At 37.9% G+C, this 22,982-nt stretch overlaps 1 protein-coding gene across 4 annotated transcripts in view; it reads right to left on the bottom strand.

The window, feature by feature from the left end:
• LOC132604562 (uncharacterized) overlaps positions 1-22,982 on the bottom strand; it is a 48,429-nt gene that overhangs the window by 6,196 nt on the left and 19,251 nt on the right. Inside the window, exons 3-5 of one of the 4 annotated variants that reach the window (XR_009568758.1) lie at positions 2,666-3,352; positions 2,375-2,560; positions 237-2,184 (exon numbers count right to left, since the gene is read on the bottom strand). The exons of 2 other annotated variants lie outside the window; for them this stretch is intronic. The gene's annotated coding sequence lies outside the window, so the exon portion shown is untranslated. Of the gene's footprint in view, positions 1-236; positions 2,561-2,665; positions 3,353-22,982 lie in introns of those variants that run through there. One more of the 4 variants, XR_009568757.1, reaches the window with a different exon arrangement.

The raw sequence follows: 22,982 nt of genomic DNA, 5'->3' as shown, positions 1-22,982 counted from the left end.
AAATCTCATTCAATGCCATTATTCAAGCAAATTTACCATGATTCTCTTAACCTACGTGTTTCAATTTTTATACTTTTTATCCTTCGTTATTTAGTAAAAGAATGTATGATATTACTATAGCTAGTTAAAACTAATTAAGTTTTTAAAAGTATTGTTGGCTATTAGTTGACACAATTTTTTTTTTCCTTTCAAAATGAATAAACATTGACCATGAATATGAAAGTAATTTAATTATTTTTTCTAACTAAATCGTTATATAAAGGATTTGGAACCAATTTACATACACATACATGTGTATCATATGTATTAAATATTTTAGTAATATTAATAATTGTACATATGTGATACACATTAATTTCTTTTTTCCAATCAATGGCTTTCTTACGTCACCGTTTGTTATATATTATTTTTTGTAGGCTCGTGGAATTCATGGAGTAAGATATTTGGCTTACAGTATTTAGGAAGATCCGTCACAGTGGTCTTCAAATTCTCAGGGTATGAATGCATTGATGCAGATGTTTATTAACATGTCGACTGAGTCTCCGAATGCTGCTGCAATGGGGACGAGGTTGACATTTGACCCCGATTATATACCACCAGCAAATTATATGGCACCGCCTAAGTTGCCAACTAGACGTCAGCAACGTGCAAATGTACGTGGGGTTGGTAACCCACGAGGCCGAGGTCATGTGGCGCACCAGCTTGCTGATGATAATCACGTTGATGATCTAGAGCCACACCCAGATACGGACCACCCATTTGATTTTTTCGGCCTATCTATGACTGCTCTGCATCATTCAGGTATAGATGTATCTATTCCATATCACCTACCTACGAATTTACCCAGCCTATATCACCCATCTAGACCACATCACCCATCTACGAATTTACCCAGCTCATATGACCGGTTTGCCTGCAAGTACTGCACCTCTTAGCCATCCAAGCAAGAGCAATATCCATTTTATTCCTCCTTGTAGTTGTTCTCTGGGCTCCAGAAGTTCGCTTGTATGCAGTGTTTGTAATTAAACATAATGGACTTGCAGGAACTATGCCTCATCACCCAAGGGAGAAAATTTTCCATTGTATGTTAGCTTGTTATACCTACAACTATAGTACTTGCTAACATAGTCCTTAGGATGAATATTACGGATCCGGCAGAATTTAATTGCATAGGAACATGGCATGTGGTAGTTTTTCCACTTCCCACACGAACACTTTTTTCCATTGTCAGAGACTTTATGGACATTTTCGCCCTTACCTTTGTGTGAAAATGTCAGAATCTCAAAGACCCCATTCGCAGTGTTGTAGTTCATCACATCAGTGTGCATGTTAGCCCTATCCCAATATTCATGGAACTTTTTATCAACAACAGACGGCCAAGTATTCTTATTTACCATTAGCAAAGCAGCAAGGGTGCTTCTTTTAACAAAATGATCAACAAGATAACAAGATTTTTAAAGGTCATGCGAACCATGGCAGTAACAGGTATTCCACGGGCTTTCTTCAGTAAATTGTTATAAGACTCGGAGACATTTGTCGTCATAGCCCCCCACCTATAACCACCATCCTTATACAATATCCATTTTCCTTCGGAAGCTCGCTGGAGGTCACAAAGTTTTAATTTGTTGCATCCTCATTTGACATTTTTTTCTTCTGGTGCTCTGTCGCGCCAACCACATTAGGTTCTCAAGATCAGATTTAAGAAACTTTTTATTAAAGTTGCTTTTCAAATGTCGAACACAAAATCTATGGCGTGTGGTAGGTGGCTGTAACCATTCATGTGTCATTACACATTGCAAGATCCCTTGATGAATGTAAGAAATTAGTCTAATTCCCTTTCTATCACAAACAACATGTCTCCATAATAAACTGAGAAACCAAGTCCATGACTCATAGCTCTCACGTGCAACTGTAGCATATGCAAGTAGAAAAATATTTCCATTTGCATTAATTCCAATAGCAATCAACAATTTCATCTCATACTTACCATAACATGGGTGCCAACTATTGAAATGACCGGCCTGCAACTTTTGAATCCATCAATGCTTGATTTAAAGGCCCAGAAAAGATACTTGAAGATGCGTTCCTCTTGAATTGTAGTTGACTCGTGTGTCCACTCAGCAATAGCGCCCGGATTGAAATGTCGTAGGGCACCCAAGTATCGAGGCAATGCCCTAAAAGAACCTTCGAAATCACCATACACCATCTCAAAAGCTTTCTTACACCCTTTTTGCGCTATTCTATAACTAGGAGTATAGTGATGGATCCCATTTAAATTTGAATAGCAACGAAGTAGCAATCATGTTGCTATTCAAATTTAAATGATCCTCTATATAATCATATGTGTCACAATTGTGTGGCTCAACCACTTTACCTGCTTTCCACATACCGCTTCCGATCAACAAAAAATGGATCATCCAACTTCAACCTAACTCATGCCGCTTGCAAATAACCTTCCAAAATGCACCTCTGGCTTGATCCGTTTTGAATTCTTTTTTGTGGGCTATATTGTAGAGTCTCACTGCACCTTTCATTTGCTTCTTGTTGTGAAATAACATACCTATTTGCATGTACAAGGAAAAATATCAACTTCTAATTACACCAATTAAAATCACAAAATTCAAAAATAATATATTATTAAAAAAATTAGTCGCACCAAACTAACCTGATTTTATAACTTTAGGATTAATGGAATTCCAAAGTGCAGCCCGAACAGACCCGTTATCTCTCATGTATGCAAAATCTTCCGGTTTTACTTCTTCTGTATTATCCAAATATGGGATCACATTTGAATGATAGTTAACACTAAGATCATCGGGGGCCGCAACGTCTTAATCAGAATCGCCATTGTCGGCATATGATTGATCGTCGTTTGTCCCTTCATGATCTAATGGACTATTGCTATCCGACTCATTTATTATATCATTAGCTAAATCGTTATTGCTCACAATTTGGATAGTTGAGTCAATGTGGGATTATCTTCAAAATTGTTATGCCTATAAATAAGGAAAATTCATAGAATTTACAAGTCAAACACAATCATAGGATCCATGAATAAAGTGCACAAAATATGATTATATTTACCTATCACAATCCACTTCACTTGGACTTAGATGTGAAGGGTGTAGTATTACAATTCAAATTATGCAACTGCGTAGTAGCATTAATTGGTCTACTTGTCTCACGATTCTGCCCACTCCAATCAAAGTTATGATAGTGCGTTGAAGTCACACCATCATACTATATACCATAATTAGTTGTATCATTTGACTGACTACCAAATCCTACCATTGTTTGGTGTTGAACTACACACTTGGAAAACCAATATCCAAACTTGGGAGATAAGTTGTACCTCCGAAATCAAACTCATTGTCTATAGGTACTTTAACCTGGGTAGAGCATTGAACAGTAGCATACATGTCAAGCGCCGTTATGCATATGTGATTTTTAAAAATCTCAGAACTACGAAGAAATAACGATAAAGATTCATCGTCCTTAATCGGCATCTCACCATAAATTGGTAAACCATTGACTGTAAATGAACTTGGACATTGTCCGGTTATAACCACCGAAAGTTCATGATCATTTACGAACATTTTACTCCTTAAGACGTGTTGCAGACGATCATATTTTTGGAAAATTGGAAACCTTTTCCCTATTTCAGGACATCGACTGTATCTAACCGAACCTGCTTAATACACAACTTCACCACCCCAAAATAAATACACTTTAACATGAGTTTCCATCATCTTTTATGAAATATATGAGAGAAAAAATGAAAGTTGAAGGATATGAAACAGATAAGAGAAAAACAATATATGAAAGATATGAGATGGATAAAAGAAAATTGAAAGATGAAAGATATACCATAGATAAAGATAGAACAATATTTATTAAAAAAGTAAAAAAAAAAAATCGCAAATTGAGTCACGAAATGCAAAAGAAATTATTTTATGTGATCATTCAATGCTCGTCTGAAATTTGAATCTAAAGTTTATTTTCTTTTAAGTCATGAGAGTCACAATATAAACGAAATGTATAAAAAAAAAAAAAACACTCAGCGATGTGCCAAAAATTAAAAAAAAAATGTAAAGAGTATTTCGCTAGAAGCGTAACGAAATAAAAAAAAATTGTTCCATTTCGCTAGAATTGTGGCGAAATGCAAACAAAATTTAATTTGCATTTCGCTACACGTCTAGCGAAATGCAACAGATATATATATATATATATATTTTTAACGGACGGAAAGTTAATTTTCTTAGTATTTGTTGGATATCCATTATGATATAAAAAATAAAAATAAAAAGACATGCTATTTTTGTCTATAAGCTTTAAAAATAGGCCATTTTGGTGCCGTGCCTAAAGCACTATGCAAATCAACATAGTATTATAGATATCAGATGGTCTTTCAGAACTCCACATAATTAGTCAAATGGACACTTTTAGTACAATGTGGTCTTAAATATATATAAATCAAAGATACATTAGTTAACCCAACACCTATTATTATGCTGAAAATAAGAGAAGGAACCTGACATCTAGCTCATATTAGTTGTTCTTTAAATTGAAAGGCACATATATGTTCTATCATTTGAGATCTTAGATGTAGAGTGACCGTCTTTTTTACTTTTCATAATTGAAAAACATTTAATCAGACTAATTATCCAGGAAATCAGAGATAAGTGATTTCATCATTTCGATAAAGTGTATACTGCTAAAAAGAATCATTTAGAACAATTGTAGAAAGCAACAGGGCAAGGACCACTATAAAGATACCTTAATTAGATTTAAGTAGAAAAAATCGAAAGCAGAACTCCATAAATTTTTTGAATTATTGTTTTAACCCTAGATTTTATACATAGCAAACAAACAAAAGGTAGAATGCAAAGACTCTCCAGAATAAGCAAAGAAGAAATATAAAAAGTTAAAAAGAAAATAAATAGGCAATATCTACAAGAGTCGTAAAAGTAAACCTGTGTAACTTTATCCCCAATGACCGAGTAAAAATTCTAGAATCAATACTGAAAAACCCTTACCACTACCTTCACTAAGTTGGTCTTTGTTTTGTTTTGCTGAAATAAGAGATACTTACTTTCAAAAAAGAAATAACAGATACTTCTAGAATCTTATGTTGACTGTTTGTGTTGGACTAAAACTCAGCCGGAGTGACCTATGGGTGAGCCCGTACAACACTTCTATAACAGGGCAAAATGACTCTTTTGTCCTTGATCGTCCAGCTCTTGGCTCTTCTATATGGTATAGAAGATAGTAGGAAAAACATGTCAATTTTATGGACTCTAGAATATTAGTACACCAAGATGGAGACAAAGGCATCATAATCATACTTATTTAGACGGGGATAATAACAACTAAGAAATGATAACGGTCTAATTAAGTCGGTGAGGCTATTGGATTTGAAAGCAATACTCATTTACAGCTTGTCTAGATAATTGTTATCTATACTATATATATTTATTGTTATTTAAAAAAAAAAAAAATATATATATATATATATAAAATATTTGTTTGATTGTTATTTAAATTATATTTTATTGTATTATTAAATTCATTGGTGTATAACTATGAAAATTATCATACAACGACCGATCTGATGTGATTGCGTAATTACTTTCTCTTTTCTCATCATGTCCTTACTTTTAATTTAATAATCATATTTTACTTTTTAACTTATCTATCTTTTAAATAATAACTCTACCATCTATCCTACTTTTCTTTGTATAATATTCTAAGCTTATTTTCCATCACTCCCTTGGAGTGTGATGCCTCCAGATCCTGCTAATGTAAAATATTTGTGCACCATGCTATCTTTTTTATTTTTTATTCGTAGCTGATTTTTCAGATTGTTGGTGCATGAGATTATGAAATACTCAACTCCATGAGCTTAGGTTGCCAATTATTTGAAAGTGTATTGCTTGTATATATGGTCATTGGAAGATTCTACCACAAAAAGTAAAATCTTCGGAAGATGAGCTAGAAAGTGGGGAGTCCACATTTTTAGATTTGCCATTGATTTATTTACTCCTCCCAATGTGTTGATAGACACACGTAGTGGTCAGAATTTTTGTGAGATGGACGAAACTAACATTGGACAGGTGAGGCAAATATTTTTATGATTGAATAAAATTATAGTTTTGCCCTTAGTCATCCCTCTTATGGCTCTTCTATATATATATATATATATATAACAGCTCTTTTAAGTCAAAGATACTATTTATCTTTTTTCTGTTTTTTTTTGACAATTTCCCCTTTAATTGCATGGTCTTTGGAAGATTCTACCACAAAGGAAAAAAAAACTTTGGAAGAAGAGCTAGAAAGTGGGGTCCACATTTAGATTTATCACTTATTTATTTACTCATCCGAATGTGTTGAGACACGCGTAGCGGTTAGAATTTTTGTGAGACGAATGAAATTGACATTAGACAAGCGAGGCAGATATTTTTATGATTGAGTGAAATTACGATTTTGCCCTTGGTTGTCCCCTTATGTCTCTTCTATATAGTGGAAAAATATACATATATTGTTATGAAATGATAGTGAATGTTCATTAGTTAAGATAGTGGTCATTAGTTAAGATAGTGGACATTAGTGGAGATAGTGTTGATGACAAAGTCATGATGATGTTGTCATGTGAGCCCATATGACCATCATTGTATGAGGCTATATATATCCATTCATCTGTTGATGGATAGTACAACAAAAATTAGTAAAACAAAGTATTCTTCGTTTCTCTCTCTGTGTGTGAGTCATACTACTTACTTATTTTAGTGGTTAGTTTTATTTTATAACACGTTATCAGCACGAGACTCTACCGTCTCAAGAAATTCTTGAAGGTTAAGGTAATATTTTTATTCTCTCTATTTTATGGCTAACCTTACAAAACTCGAGTTCGTTGCCCTTGATATTTCAGGTAAGAACTACCTATCATGGGTGCTAGATGCTGAAATCCATCTTGATGCTATGGGTCTTGGAGACCCCATTAAAGAAAATAATAAAGCATCCAACCAAGAAAATGCCAAGGCTATGATATTCTTGCGTCATCATCTTGATGAGGACCTAAAAATTGAATATCTTACTATTAAGAATCCACTCGTTTTATGGAAAAACTTGAAAGAAAGTTATGACCACCTGAAGATGGTCTTCCTCCCAAAAGCACGACATGAATGGATCAATCTAAGGCTACAAGATTTCAAATCAGTTATGAAGTATAACTCTGAGATGTTCAGAATTACTTCTATATTGACACTATGTGGAGAAAAGATTAGTGATTCTGATAAGCTGGAAAAGACGTTCTCCACTTTTCATGCCTCGAATGTGCTCCTGCAGCAGCAATATCGAGAGAAAGGTTTCACAAAGTATTGTGATTTGATTGCTCATCTTCTTGTGGCTGAACAAAATAATGATTTGCTGATGAAAAATCACGAAAATCGACCTACTGACGCTGCACCACTCCCCGAAGTGAATGAGGTGTATGCCCACTACTCTAGGCGTGGAAAAGGTCGTGGCCCCGGTCGTGGTCATGATAATAGTCGTGGTCGTGGTCGTTATAATGGTCAAAGAAGAAATTATTTTCCTGGTGTTAATCACTCTTCAAAGAAAAATCACCACCAAAAGGGGAAAAAGAAGGATGATAGGCATGAAGTGCCAGAAGCACGTGGCTCAGAAAACAAATGCTATCGATGTGGTGGAAGTGGACACTGGTCACGTACCTGTCGTACGGCAAAGCACTTGGTTGAGCTTTATCAGGCATCAATTAAAAGAAAAGAGAAAAATCTCGAAGCTAATTTTATCTCTGAAAATCAAGTTGACATCACACACTTGGATGTAGCAGATTTCTTTGAGCATCCTGAAGGAAAGATAAATCACTTGATTGGTCATGGTTCTGTGGTTAGAGATGATTGAGTTGTTTATTTTAATCTTTACTAGTCATAGTAGTTGATGAATAAAAGACCATGTGACAGTGAGTAAGATTACTATATTTAATGCAATAGTACAATATCATTATTTATGTGTTAATTGAATGTAGTTAATGCATAGTAGGAGTACACATATATTTTGTGATATTAATAAAAGATATTACGTTTGCAATGGTTTAAGAATGTTATATCATTAATAAACAAGTGAAGTTGCACAATTATTAAATTGAACTATGACACACTTAGAAAGAGATGTTAGATACTTTTGTATATGATATAAGACAATTGGTAGTTTACAAGCAGTTTTATATAATGCACTTATAACACCTCGTAAATGCTTATTTTTCCTAACTAAAGAAAAGGAAATTATGGGTAGTTTACAAGCAGTTTTATTTCATGTACTTGCTTTACACCTCGTAAATGCTTATTTTTCCTAACTAAAGAAAAGGAAATTATGGGTACAGTACTATTTATAGCGATTGTTTACAGCAACTCTATTAATCATAATTTTTAATTTCGAGTCCTTATTTCGGTATAAGAAATTTTTGGTTATCCACAGAAATGTGTTATTAAATTAGTCTGTTGACCTAATAAGTTAAGTAAATATCCTAAATGATATATTGGCTTGGATTATTATATTGAAACGTTGTATTGGTATGTAGTTTCATTTGTTTGTACAACTTTAGTTTGTATTTAGTTTACTGGAATTTTTAATACTTAGTATTTATTTTGCTTTGTTTGTGTCATTTCATTCGAAGATATGGATAACTCTCAAAGTAAGTTTGGATTAAAATCCAATTATGAAGACATATGTTTGATTGATTCTGCTACCACACACACGATCTTCAAGGACAAGAAATATTTTTCTCATTTACTTATGGGTAAGGCAAATGTTAATACCATTTCTGGTAGTACTAATTTGATTGAAGGCTCCGGAAGAGCCGCCATAATTTTGCCTAAGGGAACAAAACTCATTATAAAGGATGCCATGTTCTCTCCTAAGTCCAGAAGGAACTTATTAAGTTTTAAAGATATCCGTCAAAATGGATACCATATTAAAACAATGGATGAGATGAATCTTGAATATATTGGTATCACCAAGGATGTCTCTGGCCAGAAAGTTGTTATAGAAAAGTTTCCTGCTTTGTCTTCTGGCTTATATTGGACAAAAATTGGAGTAATTGAGGCACATTCTGTCGTAAACCAGAAGTTTATGAACTCCAATATGTTTGTACTTTGGCATGATCGATTGGGACACCCTGGATCTATAATGATGAGACGAATTATAGAAAATTCAAATGGGCATCCATTAAAGAACCTGAAGATTCTTTTAAACAATGAATTTTCTTGCCCTTCTTGTTATCAAGGCAAGTTAATTATTAGGCCATCACTTACAAAGGTTGAGGTTGAATCCCCTGAATTTTTGGAACATATACATGGAGATATTTGTGGACCAATTCACCCCCCGAGTGGGTCATTTAGATATTTTATGGTCCTAATAGATGCTTCTTCTAGATGGTCTCATGTGTGCCTACTGTCATCTCGCAACCTGGCGTTTGCGAAATTATTGGCACAAATAATTCGATTACGGGCACAATTTCCTGATAATCCGATAAAGTCTATTCGCCTTGATAATGCTGCAGAGTTTTCATCCCAAACATTTAATGATTATTATTTATCAATTGGGATAAGAGTTGAACATCATGTAGCTCATGTTCACACTCAAAATGGCCTTGCAGAGTCATTAATTAAACGTTTGCAGCTGATTGCAAGACCATTGCTCATGAAAACGAGGTTGCCCACGACAGTCTGGGGTCACGCTATTTTGCATGCAACAACACTCGTTCGTCTCAGACCGACAAACTATCATAAATTTTCTCCGTTGCAATTGGTTTTGGGTCAAGAACCTAATATATCGCATCTAAGAATTTTTGGATGTGCCGTATATGTGCTTGTAGCACCACCACATCGCACCAAGATGGGTCCCCAAAGAAGATTAGGAATATATGTTGGGTTTGAATCGCCCTCCATTATTCGCTACCTTGAACCATTAACCGGAGATTTGTTCACTGCTCGATTTGCAGATTGTCAATTTGATGAGACAATTTTCCCAAAATTGGGGGGAGAGAATAATGAAATAAAAAGAGAAATTTTGTGGAATAATTCATCATTGTCTCATCTTGATCCACGTGCTTCTATTTGTGAGCAAGAGGTTCAAAAGATTATTCACTTACAGAAAATAGCAAATCAAATGCCAGACGCATTTACAGATTTGAAAAGGATTACCAAATCACATATCCCTGCAGAGAATGTCCCGATTCGGATTGATGTCCCTGTAGGACCATCTACTAGTGTCATAGCAAACGAGTCCAAAGCACGCCAGAAGCGTGGTAGACCATTGGGTTCTAAGGATCGAAATTCTAGAAAAAGAAAAACAAATGGTCAAGATGACACTACGAAAGAACTTCACAAAGAAATTCGAGATTTGAGCAATAGTGATATTCTTGAAGAAATCAATGAGCCTGAGACTCAAGAAAATGAGGAAATATCAATTAATCCAATTAATGTTGGGACTAATTTGAATAGATTGAAAATAAATGTGGATTATGTCTTTGCCTATAATGTTGCAACAAGAATTATGCAAGATAGTGAAAATCTTGAACCCCAATCTGTTAAAGAATGCCAAGAAAGACGTGATTGGCCAAAGTGGCAAGAGGCAATTCAATCAGAATTAAACTCACTTACCAAACGGGAAGTTTTTGGACCTGTAGTCCAAACACCTAATGGCATTAAACCTGTTGGTTATAAATGGGTTTTTGTGCGAAAAAAAATGAGAAAAATGAGATACAAAGATATAAGGCACGCCTTGTTGCACAAGGATTTTCACAAAGGTCTGGTGTTGATTATGAAGAGACATACTCCCCTGTTATGGATGCAATAACATTACGTTATCTCATTAGTTTCGTTGTCCATGAGAGACTTGAGATGCATTTGATGGATGTAGTTACAACCTATCTATATGGATCACTTGAAAATGAAATATACATGAAAATTCCTGAAGGATTTAAGATGCCTGAAGCATGTAGTTCAAAGTCTCGGGAAATGTATTCAATCAGATTACAAAGATCATTGTATGGTTTGAAGCAATCCGGGCGCATGTGGTATAACCGCCTTAGTGAATATTTGTTAAAGGAAGGCTATACAAATGATGCAATTTGCCCATGTGTTTTTATAAAGAAAGTAATAACAGAGTTTGTTGTACTTGTTGTATATGTTGACGACATAAACCTTATTGGAACTCCTGCAGAGCTCAAAAAGGCAATTAATTATTTAAAGAAGGAATTTGAGATGAAAGATCTTGGAGAGACAAAATTATGCCTTGGTTTGCAAATTGAACATTTGACAAATGACATATTTGTCCATCAATCTGCCTATACAGAGAAAGTGTTGAAACAATTTTATATGGATGAAGCACATCCATTAAGTACTCCGATGGTTGTTCGATCACTTGATGCGAATAAAGATCCGTTCCGACCTCAAGAAAAGAATGAGGAAATTCTTGGTCCAGAAGTACCATATCTTAGTGCAATTGGTGCACTAATGTATCTTGCCAATACCACAAGGCCTGACATAGCATTTTCAGTTAATGTGTTAGCGAGACATAGTTGTGCTCCTACAAGGAGACACTGGAACGGAATTAAACACATATTGAGGTATCTAAAGGGGACTATCAATTTGGGCTTATATTATTCTAGCAATTGCAGTCCCGATCTTGTTGGTTATGCCGATGCAGGGTATTTATCTAACCCGCATAAAGCTAGATCTCAAACAGGCTATGTATTTATTTGTGGGGGCGCTGCCATATCTTGGCGATCTACAAAGCAGTCTATTGTGGCTACCTCATCAAATCATGCTGAGATAATAACTATTCATGAAGCTAGCCGTGAAGTTGTGTGGCTAAGGTCAATGATACATCTCATTCGAGAAAAGTGTGGTTTGAAATGTGATAAAATACCCACAATCTTATATGAAGATAATGCAGCATGCATTGCCCAATTGAAAGGAGGTTTCATAAAAGGAGATAGAATGAAGCATATTTCACCAAAGTTATTCTTCACACATGATCTCCAGAAGAATGGTGATATTGATGTGCAACAAATCCGTTCAAGTGACAACCCTGCAGATTTGTTCACCAAATCTTTACCAACTTCAACTCTTGAGAAGATGATATTCAAGATTGGAATGCGAAGACTCCGACATCTGAATTTTGGTCTTTGTCAGGGGGAGTGAAATACGTGTTGTACTCTTTTTCCCTTAACCAAGGTTTTGTCCCATTGGGTTTTTCTTGGTAAGGTTTTTAATGAGGCAGCTCTCAAAGCGTATTACTAGATATGTGTACTCTTTTTTCTTCACTAGGACTTTTTCCCACAGGTTTTTTTAATAAGGTTTTAACGAGGCACGTCATCTAATTAATAGACATCCAAGGAGGAGTGTTATGAAATGATAGTGGATGTCCATTAGTTAAGATAGTGGCCATTAGTTAAGATAGTGGACATTGGTGGAGATAGTGTTGATGACAAAGTCATGATGATGTTGCCATGTGAGCCCATATGACCATCATTGTATGAGGCTATATATATCCATTCATCTGTTGATGGATAGTACAACAAAAATTAGTAAAACAAAGTATTATTCGTTTCTCTCTCTGTGTGTGAGTCATACTACTTACTTATTTTAGTGGTTAGTTTTATATTATAACATATGTATATATATATATTGAAGCTAGGAAAAAGAATAGTAATGTGGCACCTCTTTTTAACTAAAGATCCTATATATCTTTTTTCTTTTTCTTTTTTTTGACAATTTCTCATAAGCATTCCATATTAAGGGAGGAAAAAGAATTTGAAAAGTCTCTAGCAAAATAGCAAATTTTTCTTTAAAGTAAAAAATTTAATGGGCTTTATTTTCATCACTCCCACAACTTTTTATTACCATAACTCCTAAATAATAATTATAGCCATGTTCATGACATCATTTGGCATCCCATATTGTTGTCCTATAAATAGAGACATTGTAAAACTTTGATGCAAAAGGAAATTATCACATTAGTTAAGAACATCACTCTTCTTCAATATGATTATATGATAGTAGCACAAGAACAACCGATTATGGTAATGCTGAGGAATAGGAGGAATTTGACAGGTCAAAGCATGCAGAAGTAATGATGAAGAAGAGGATGGTGGCTGAAGGAAGTTGCTAATGGAGGGGGAAGTTGGTGGGGAAGTTGTGTAATATCTTAGATATTTATACTCCCTCCGTTCTAAAAAAATTATCTTAGTTTGACTTGACACAAAATTTAAAAAATAAAGGAAGACTTTTGAAATGTGTTGTCCAAAACAGGCCTTAGATATTTGCATGGTTATAAATCATCTCATAAAATTAAATTGTTTCTAAATATAGAAATGTTTCTGTATACGGGTAAAACTGAGGATACGTACATGCTCGGTTTCCCGATGTTATGGTTGTGCTCGGGTATGACCCGACCAGGTCATCGAGAAGGAGGCGTCGAATTCGGTTGAGAACCAGGCGTTATAGGAAGGGCGGTTAGATGCCATAAGAAGAAGACTGAAATATCCGCCCTCAACCGGATATTTCGGCGCCGATCTCGGCAACAGCTGTCACCAGATTTCTTTTCTTTGTTTTAGAATTGTATTAGGGTTAGGACTCCTCTACTATATAAAGAGGAGGTTCTCATCCATTGCAGGGGTTGGCAACAGAAAGAAAGAAAGAATTCATATCAAAAGCAAAAGAATTACTTGCATTCACCTCCATTTTTGTTCTTGAGTTCATTTCCATTATCCATCGTGTACGTACTCAACATAGGGTATCGACCTCGGTTTCCATACCCGATGCCGGACTTAATTAACATTTGGCCAGATCTGCTTACTTATTCACTTATTGGTTTCCCTTGCAATCTAATATCAAATTGAATTTAACCACATATCTTTGGCATCACGCATAAATTTAATTGTTCTCCATTTTAAGGTTAAACAGTTTGGCGCCGACCGTGGGGCCCTAGATAGTAGTGGCGGTTCAATACAACATTCTGGTTACACTCGATATTCTTCACTTATTCTTTAAGGTTTGATTTCAGGTATACCAGAATGTCAGATTCTCATTCTGTCAACTTCCAAGTGGAACCAAGCCATCACGAGCACGAAGACGGGTACGTACCAAACAACAACGCGCCTCCCGTTAATCCTGTTCAAGTCGGATCATCAGTAGGCAACATACCGGCCGGCGAGAATAATGGAGTCATGTTGCAACAGCTCCAAAACTAGTTAGACATGGCTATGGCGCAGTTACAGGCCCAGCAAGAGATCATAGCACAATTGCAAAATCGGGATCAAGTACCCAATATTTCCCCCTCAGAACAATCCCAGGATACAGAGAAAAGACGCGTCCCACGGGGTAACGAGAACCACCCCGGGCAAAGCAGCGAATTGATAAAAATGCTCGAAGAATTGACTAAACGGGTCGAGTCCGGTGAAAAGAAGATAGAGGCGAACGACAAGAAGGTGGAGAACTACAACTCGAGTGTTATAGCCCGTATTTTATACGTTCGGATATTTCGAGATAGTCGTGATAAGTTAAGGGCAAGACCATTTTCAAAAATTATTTTAATGCACAAGTTGTTTATGAATATTATTTATGAATATTATTAGTATGGAAATATTGAGAAAGGCTAAGGGTAAAAAGGAAAATTCGCAAAGTGGCTCAAGGTAATATTGTGGAAGGCTAAGGGCAAAATGGGAATTTCACAAAGTGTTCAAGAAACTTCTTAAATGAACCATGGTGGCCATCCAACGTAAGGTGGGACTTGGCTCACCTAGATGAATTATGTGTATATATAAGACATGTTAGTCATATTTCTCCACAAAAACTCTAGAACTTTGGAGAGAAAGAAAAAAAAAAAAAAAAAAAAGCAAAGGTTTCGGCCATGGCTCCCAAAAAATTGAGCCATGGAAAATTGACCAAGAAAAATTATTTTTTCTAGTCTTCCAAGCAATTGGAAGGTTCTCTTTAACATGGAATAGTTGTTGGGGCAAATAAACCATTCGTTCTTGCAAGTTGCAACTCTAGCCGAGGGAGAAGTGAAGTGGAAAAGGTAAGATTTAATCTTCTCTTCATATGTTATGGATGATTTGTATATGTTGTAGAGTGAAGAAATGGATGAAATATATGAAAATATGTATGTTGGAGTGTTGGCCGAATAAGAGCTATGTGGGTGAGATGTGATGAGTTGATCTTACTTAGTATTTTAATTGTTGTTGTGATAGATTCTATGATGTAAAATAAGGATTTAATGGTTTGAAATGAAGTTGTAATCGTTTGTGGATTATGGAAGAAGTTAATGTGATATTAGTATGGTTTCTTATGATTATAAGAATGAATGATATTGCTAAAGTATAGATTGTTGATGTAGTTTATGAATTTGGAAGAAAGGAAATGTGTTGTTAGTGTTCTTGTGGAATTTGGAAGGTTTCGGGTGAAGTAGTATGTCGATTGGGTTGTTTGAAATATTATGTGAATTGTTTGAAGTATTCTTAAATTTTGCTTGTAAGGTCTGGGCGAGTACTTGAATGTGAGATCATTGGTATTGGCTTGATTTCATGTGATTGAATTGAGTATAAATGGAATGTCGTCGGATTGTGTAGAAAGAATTGTTAATGTTAGAATGTATTTTGAAATAATTGTTGAAGTTGGAAGATATGATTGTTGGTATTGTTATTGATAATTTGGCAGAGTTGCATTCTCGGGTTTGTTGTTGATAAATTGGCCGAGTTAGATTCTCGGGGATGATGTGTTTACAGGAAAAATGATGCCGAAATTTCGGCAGATTATAAGTGAATTTGTTTGAGAAGCTAAGGCAAGTGAATGACAATAAATTTAATGATTATGTAAAATCTTCTTGAATGTAGAATAGCAAGATTGGATAAATAAGCGTAGTTAATAAGGCGTGGCACAGGTATGTAAGGCTTACCATTTCTTTCCTCTGGCATGATCCCTATGAATCAGTAGTATATGTATGATTTCAAAGAGATTCCTATTCTTAGAGCCACTAGGATGGCCACTATCTTTGATTTCCATAAGCTACTCCATATGGTTTGACACAAATCTATGATTTCCAAAGTTCTATTGGATATGTTTCTGAACGTGTTTACGACTCTTATTTGCTCGTTGATACGAGCATACTTAGTATAGTTGAGGTTATTGCATGATTGGATAACGAGCCAAGTATAAGAGTTCATGTTCGTAAAACGGTTCTGTAAGTATTAATGTTTCTAACTTTTGCATACAGTTTTGGATCGGGCCGAATGTTCCTCGACAGTAATATAATATATTTATGGATCGGGTTGCACGTTCCGCAGTAATACACTGTATGATGTTCTATGAGTATGCATGTATGAATCTGTTATATGCATATATGATATATGATTCCAAAAAGCTATATTTGATTTGATCCATACGATATCCGAAAGGTACTTGATATGATTGTTGCTTCGATTTTTCAAAAATGGCTTCTGAAATGTTCGTAAAAGGTTCTGTGCTTCAAACGCTCATAACTTTCTCATACTAAGTCGGATTGACCCGAAACTTGTTTCTGAGCCTTCAGATGTCGATAAATGTACGTATCTGTTGAGTCTTGATTTATGTGCATGTGGTTTCGCACTACTCTGTTCGTGCAAGTCTTAATATGTCTATTCACCGAGTCCCGGGCCGGGTATGTTATCGTGCGCACTCCTCTGCATTGTTCACCGAGTCTCTCCCACTTGCGGGCCGGGACACGTTATATGTATTTATACATGATGATATGATGACATGGGGATGGTGGCCAGGATGGCATTTGGTGATTTATTCACCGAGACCCGCAAAAAAGGGTTGGGACACATTATATGTATCTACCGAGTCCCTCAATAGAGGGTCGGGACACGTTATATGTATACATGATATATGATGATGATATGCATGATTCTATCCACTGAGTCCCTCACTTGAGGGCCGGGACACGTTACGCATATATGATATATGATGTGGACATGTATGTTTTCATCTACCGAGTCCCTCACTGGAGGGCCGGGACACGTTATCTGTATATATGACATATGATAGAGATATGCATGATTTTCATTTAAAAAGGCAAGTACTTTGATGTTTTAAAAGGTCACACTTGACTCTGGTAATTCTCTGTTTCAGTCATGATTCTGTTTTCTATATTTCATGTCTTACATGCTCAGTACATTTTCCGTACTGACCCCCTTTCTTCGGGGGCTGCGTTTCATGCCACGCAGGTACACCCAGATGAGTTGAAGCTATTATAGAAGATGTTCCAGTGAAGATGACAAGCTCCATTTGCTCCTGGAGTGTTGCCGAGTCAGAGTATAGGTACTATGATTTCTAGTTGATGTTAGAGACTTTGCAGACAGAGTTGTGGGTATAGAATATCAGTCCTGTAAGCGGCTCCATCAGCCGATATGTCAGTTTGTGTTATGATATGAATTCCATATAATTACAGATTTTGTTGGATTTGATAAACAAAGAAAAAAAGAAAATTTCTGAAAGCCTTAATATGTATTTCATGTTTATTTGATCTAAAGGTTCAATGAGGTTATGTGTGTATTAAGAGTCGGAGGGTTCGCTCGGCCCTAAGTAAGGGTCGGGTTCCCATCACACCCTAGCGAGATTAGGCTGTGACATCGAGGGACGATCAGATTTCGGGGGCTCCACCAGTGTTGAAGGCACCGCATTCGAAAAAATTTGTTCAAATGCCATTTCCGCCGAGTGCGGCACCGATGAAAATCCCTAAGAGATTTCGCATGCCCGATATCCTGAATTACAATGGGACAACAGACCCAAATGAACATGTGACTGCGTATACGTGCGCTATTAAGGGAAATGATCTCGTCGATGACGAAAGGGAATCAGTGCTACTTAAGAAATTTAGGGAGACTCTGTAAAAGGGGGCTATGATTTGGTATCATAACTTGCCCGAGCACTCGATTGATTCATTTGCCATGCTCGCTGATGCTTTTGTTAAGGCCCATGCCGGGGCCATGAAGGTCGAAACTCGAAAATCGAACTTGTTCAACGTTAAGCAACGAGATAACGAGACCCTCCGCGAGTTTGTGGCTCGATTTCAAATAGAGCACATGGACTTACCTCAAGTTACTAACGATTGGGCCATTCAGGCTTTCACCCAGGGGCTCAATTCAAGGAGCTCGATCACATCTATAGAGCTAAAACAAAACCTGATAGAATACCCTGGCGATCGCCTGGGCTGATGTACACAACAGGTATCAGTCGAAGATCAGGGTCGAAGATGATAAGATTCTGATGGCTGCTTCAGTATCATGGCATTCCGGTAAAGGGAGTGATCACTTGAGGAGAGTGGTAGAGCGGGATTCCGGATCATCATATGCCAGGTACCAGCCTTTCTTACTTGATCGAAGGGGGAACGGGCGCAACAGCGAATCAGGCAAGATTAATAGGAGGAACGTTCAAAGGAATGATCGAGGCCAAAATAGCCGTGGTTTGATAAACAGAAATGTTGTCGATAGAGCCCCGAGAAACAGAGAAACTCCAAGGTTATCCGAGTATAACTTTTGCGTCGATGTAGCAACCATAGCTGTGGCCATTATCCAAAACAAAGAAACAAGACATCCAAGGTCAATCCAATCTGATCCAGAGAAGCGGGACAAAAGATTTATTTGTAAGTATCATCATACTCACGGCCATCGAACCGAGAATTGTCGGCAGCTGAGAGAGGAGGTTGCCCGTCTGTTAAATTTGGGACATCTTCGAGCATTCCTAAGTGAACGAGCAAAAACCCATTTTAAAAACCTGGACTCCAACAAGCAGGATAGGCCGAAAGAGCCTCAGCAGGTGATACACATGATCATGGGAGGAACTGACGTTCCCATTGGGCCGGTTATAAAACGCACAAAAATTTCCATAACGAGGGAATATCGGACATTGAAGGCATCGCCCAACCGCATAATGACGCACTGTTAATATCTGTCCTTGTCAATAAGTTTAGAATTAAATATGTGCTAATTGATCTAGGTAGCTCGGCTAATATCATCCAATTGAGAGTCATCGAACAGCTGGGACTACTAGATCAGATCGTGCCGGCAATACGGGTCCTCAACGGATTCAACATGGCATGCGAAACGACATAGGGTGAGATCACCTTACCGATCAATATGGCAAGAACTACGCTGCAGACCAAATTTTATGTGACTGAGGGAGACATGGGATACAATGCATTGTTGGGCAGACCGTAGATTCACCTCGTAAGAGCGGTTCCCTCGACTATACATCAGGTATTGAAATTTCCGACTCCAGAAGGTATCAAACTGTCCGTGGTGAAAAGCAGGCCACAAAAGAAATGTTCGCGGTTGAAGAATCTGTTAAAGCCATAAAGGTGCCAGATCGAAACGAAGGGAAGAATGCCAAATAGCAATCACATATCCCGATTCCGAAATCTTCGGAAGATCGAAACGGAGACACACCAGACGACGAGTTAAAATTCGGGGTGCTGAGAACATTCGTGGTGCCCGATGATTCTGATGCCACTAAGTCCACAGTCGAAGAACTCGAGCAAGTCATACTGTTCGTCCATCTACCAGAGAAGAAGGTATACCTGGGCACGGGGTTAATGCCCGAGCTCAGGAAACTTTTTATTGAGTTCCTTAAAAATAACTCAGATTGCTTTGCTTGGTCCCATTTAGACATGACAGGTATTCCACCGGACGTGACGACACACAAGTTAAGCCTGGATCCAAGTTTCCCTCCGGTCAAACAAAAACGGAGGCCACAACCGGACGTAAAACATGGATTCGTCAAGGATGAGGTAACCAAGCTCCTTAATACAGGGTCCATTCGTGAGGTAAAATACCCAAATTGGTTAGCTAACGTTGTGGTAGTGCCTAAAAAGGGGAATAAGTTCAGAATGTGCGTAGATTATAATGATTTAAATAAAGCCTGCACGAAGGATTCATTTCCTTTGCCCAGCATCGATCGCATGATCAACGCTACTGCAGGTCACGACACGCTGAGTTTCCTTGATGCCTACTCCGGGTACAACCAAATACAAATGGACCCGAAGGATCGAGAAAAAACCTCCTTTATAACTAGGTCTGGCACACATTGTTATAATGTAATGCCCTTCGGCTTAAAAAATGCCGGTTCCACTTATCAGCGTTTAGTCAATCGCATGTTCGTACACCAAATAGGGAAATCCATGGAAGTTTATATAGATGACATGGTCGTTAAGTCCCTGCGAGCAGAGGACCACTTGAAATATTTGCAGGAAACTTTCAGCATATTAAGAAAGTACAACATGAAGCTGAACCCGGAAAAATGTGCCTTCGGAGTCGAATCGGGCAAGTTTCTCAGATTCATGGTATCAAATCGGGGGATCAAAATCAACCCGGATAAGATAAAGGCAATTGAAGATATCACTGTGATCAACGACATCAAAGGGGTGTAAAGGTTGACAGGACGGATAGTTGCCCTAAGCCGATTCATCCCCAGATCCTCGAACAAGAATTACCGATTTTTCTCGCTGCTAAAGAAAAAGACTGACTCTGCATGGACTCCCGAATGTCAGATGGCCTTAGCAGAACTCAAAAGGTACTTATCAAACCCATCTCTACTCTACACGCCAAAAGCGAACGAGCAGATGTACCTGTACTTGGCGGTGTCCGAGATAGCGGTGAGCGGCATCCTGGTTTGAGAGGAGAAAGGTACGCAATACCCGATTTACTATATGAGTAGAACCCTCGGTGACGCCGAAACTAGGTACTCACATTTGGAAAAACTTGCTTTGGCTTTATTGAGTGCATCCAGGAAATTAAAACCTTACTTTCAATGTCATCCCATATGCTTCGTAACGTCGTACCCCCTAAGGAATGTCATGCATAAACCCGAACTCTCAGGCCGTCTAGCAAAGTGGGCTGTGGAGATTAGCGGGTATAATATTGAATACAAACCCCGAACTACGATCAAATCCCAAATATTGGCGGATTTCGTGGCCGATTTTGCACCGGCCATGATTTCTGTGGTTGATAAGGAAATGCTTCTTACCTTGGACTAGTACGGGAATCTGGACCCTTTACACGGACGGCGCATCTAATGTAAAAGGGTCCGGGTTAGGGATCATTCTCAAACCTCCCTCGGGTGACGTAATAAGACAGTTAATTATATCGGCTAATTTAACTAACAACGAAGTCGAGTATGAGGCTATGATTGCAGGTTTAGAGCTAGGTAAAAGCTTGGGAGCAGAGGTCGTAGAGGCCAAATGTGATTCTCTCCTAGTGGTCAACCAAGCGAACGGAACCTTCGAGGTCAAGGATGACCAAATGCGAAGATATCAGGAGAAACTTCAGGTTGTCCTTCACCGGTTCAAGGAATGGACGTTGGAACACATTCCCCGGGATCAAAATAACGAGGCAGACGCCTTGGCAAATCTGGGATCCTCGATCGAATCGGATGGGTTCAACTCCGGAGCTGTAATGCAATTGACGAAATCAGTCATAGACACCGGACATGCCGAAATAAACACGACCAACCTCACCTGGGACTGGAGGAACAAATACATAGATTATCTTCAAATTGGAAAATTGCCATCCGATGCTAAGGAATCAAGAGCCTCCGAACCAAGGCAGCTAGATTTTGTTTGGTTGATGGCCAGTTATACCGACGATCGTTCCACGGCCCATTGGCAAGATGCTTAGGACCAGGAGAAACCGAATATGTTCTAAGGGAAATTCACGAGGGGACTTGCGGCAACCATTCGGGAGCCGATTCATTGGTTCGCAAGCTGATTCGAGCAGATACTACTGGAACGAGATGGGGGAAGACGCCAAAACCTTCGTTTGAAAATGCAGCGAATGCCAAAAACACGCCCCATCAATACATCAACCCAGGGAAGAACTCCGTGCGGTCCTTTCCCCATGGCCATTCATGAAATGAGGTATGGACATAGTAGGCCCTCTGCCATGGACCCCAGGTAAGGCACAATTCATTTTGATTATGACTGATTATTTCTCTAAATGGGTTGAAGCACAGGCACTCGAGAAAGTCAGAGAAAAAGAGGCCATCGATTTCATTTATGACCATATAATCTGTCGGTTCGGGGTACCCGGGGAGATCGCGTGTGATAACGGGAAGCAATTTATAGGCAACAAGGTCAACAAGTTTTTCGAAGAATACAAGATCAAAAAGATCTTATCCACCCCGAATCACCCGAGCGCGAATGGCCAGGCTGAACCTACCAATAAAACTATACTGCAGAATTTAAAGAAAAGACTGGCCGACTCCAAACACCTATGGAAGGAAGTTCTGCCCGAGGTTTTATGGGCTTATCGCATAACGGTAAGATCAAACACCGGGGAGACTCCGTTTTCCCTCGTATACGGAGCCGAGGCCCTAATACTCGTCGAAGTTGGTGAACCAAGCTTGAGATTCTGGTATGCTACTGAGGACTCAAACCATGAAGCAATGTCTGCTAGTATGAATCTCGTGGATGAAAGGAAGGAAGCTGCTCATATCCGAATAGCCGCACAAAAACAAAGGATGCAAAGATATTATAACCGAAGGACCAACCTCAGGCACTTTCAGATTGGGAACTAGATACTGAGGAAGGTCACACTTCATACAAAGAACCCTCACGAATGGAAGCTATCCCGAATTGGGAAGGACCATATCGAGTCACTAGAATAACCGGGAAAGGCTCTTATCAGCTCGAGAACGAAGACGGACAATAGTTGAAACACAACTGGAATGTACCACACTTAAAGCGATATTACGGTTAGAGGTATGAATAACTTCTCTTTATTTATCTTCTCTCTTGATCTGACCACACGGGGATACAGTCTGAGGGACACTGGAGCAGCTCAATGGAAACTGGAAAGCTATAAACTTAGGACTGAAAACACGTGCTGCACTCTTTTTCCCTCCGAACGTTTTGTCCCGAAGTGGGTT

The sequence above is a fragment of the Lycium barbarum genome, chromosome 7, assembly GCF_019175385.1.
Source record: "Lycium barbarum isolate Lr01 chromosome 7, ASM1917538v2, whole genome shotgun sequence".
Taxonomy (NCBI): Eukaryota; Viridiplantae; Streptophyta; class Magnoliopsida; order Solanales; family Solanaceae; genus Lycium; species Lycium barbarum.
The sequence above is the reverse complement of the archived record's forward strand: the minus strand, read 5'-3'. Positions and strand labels throughout refer to the sequence as shown.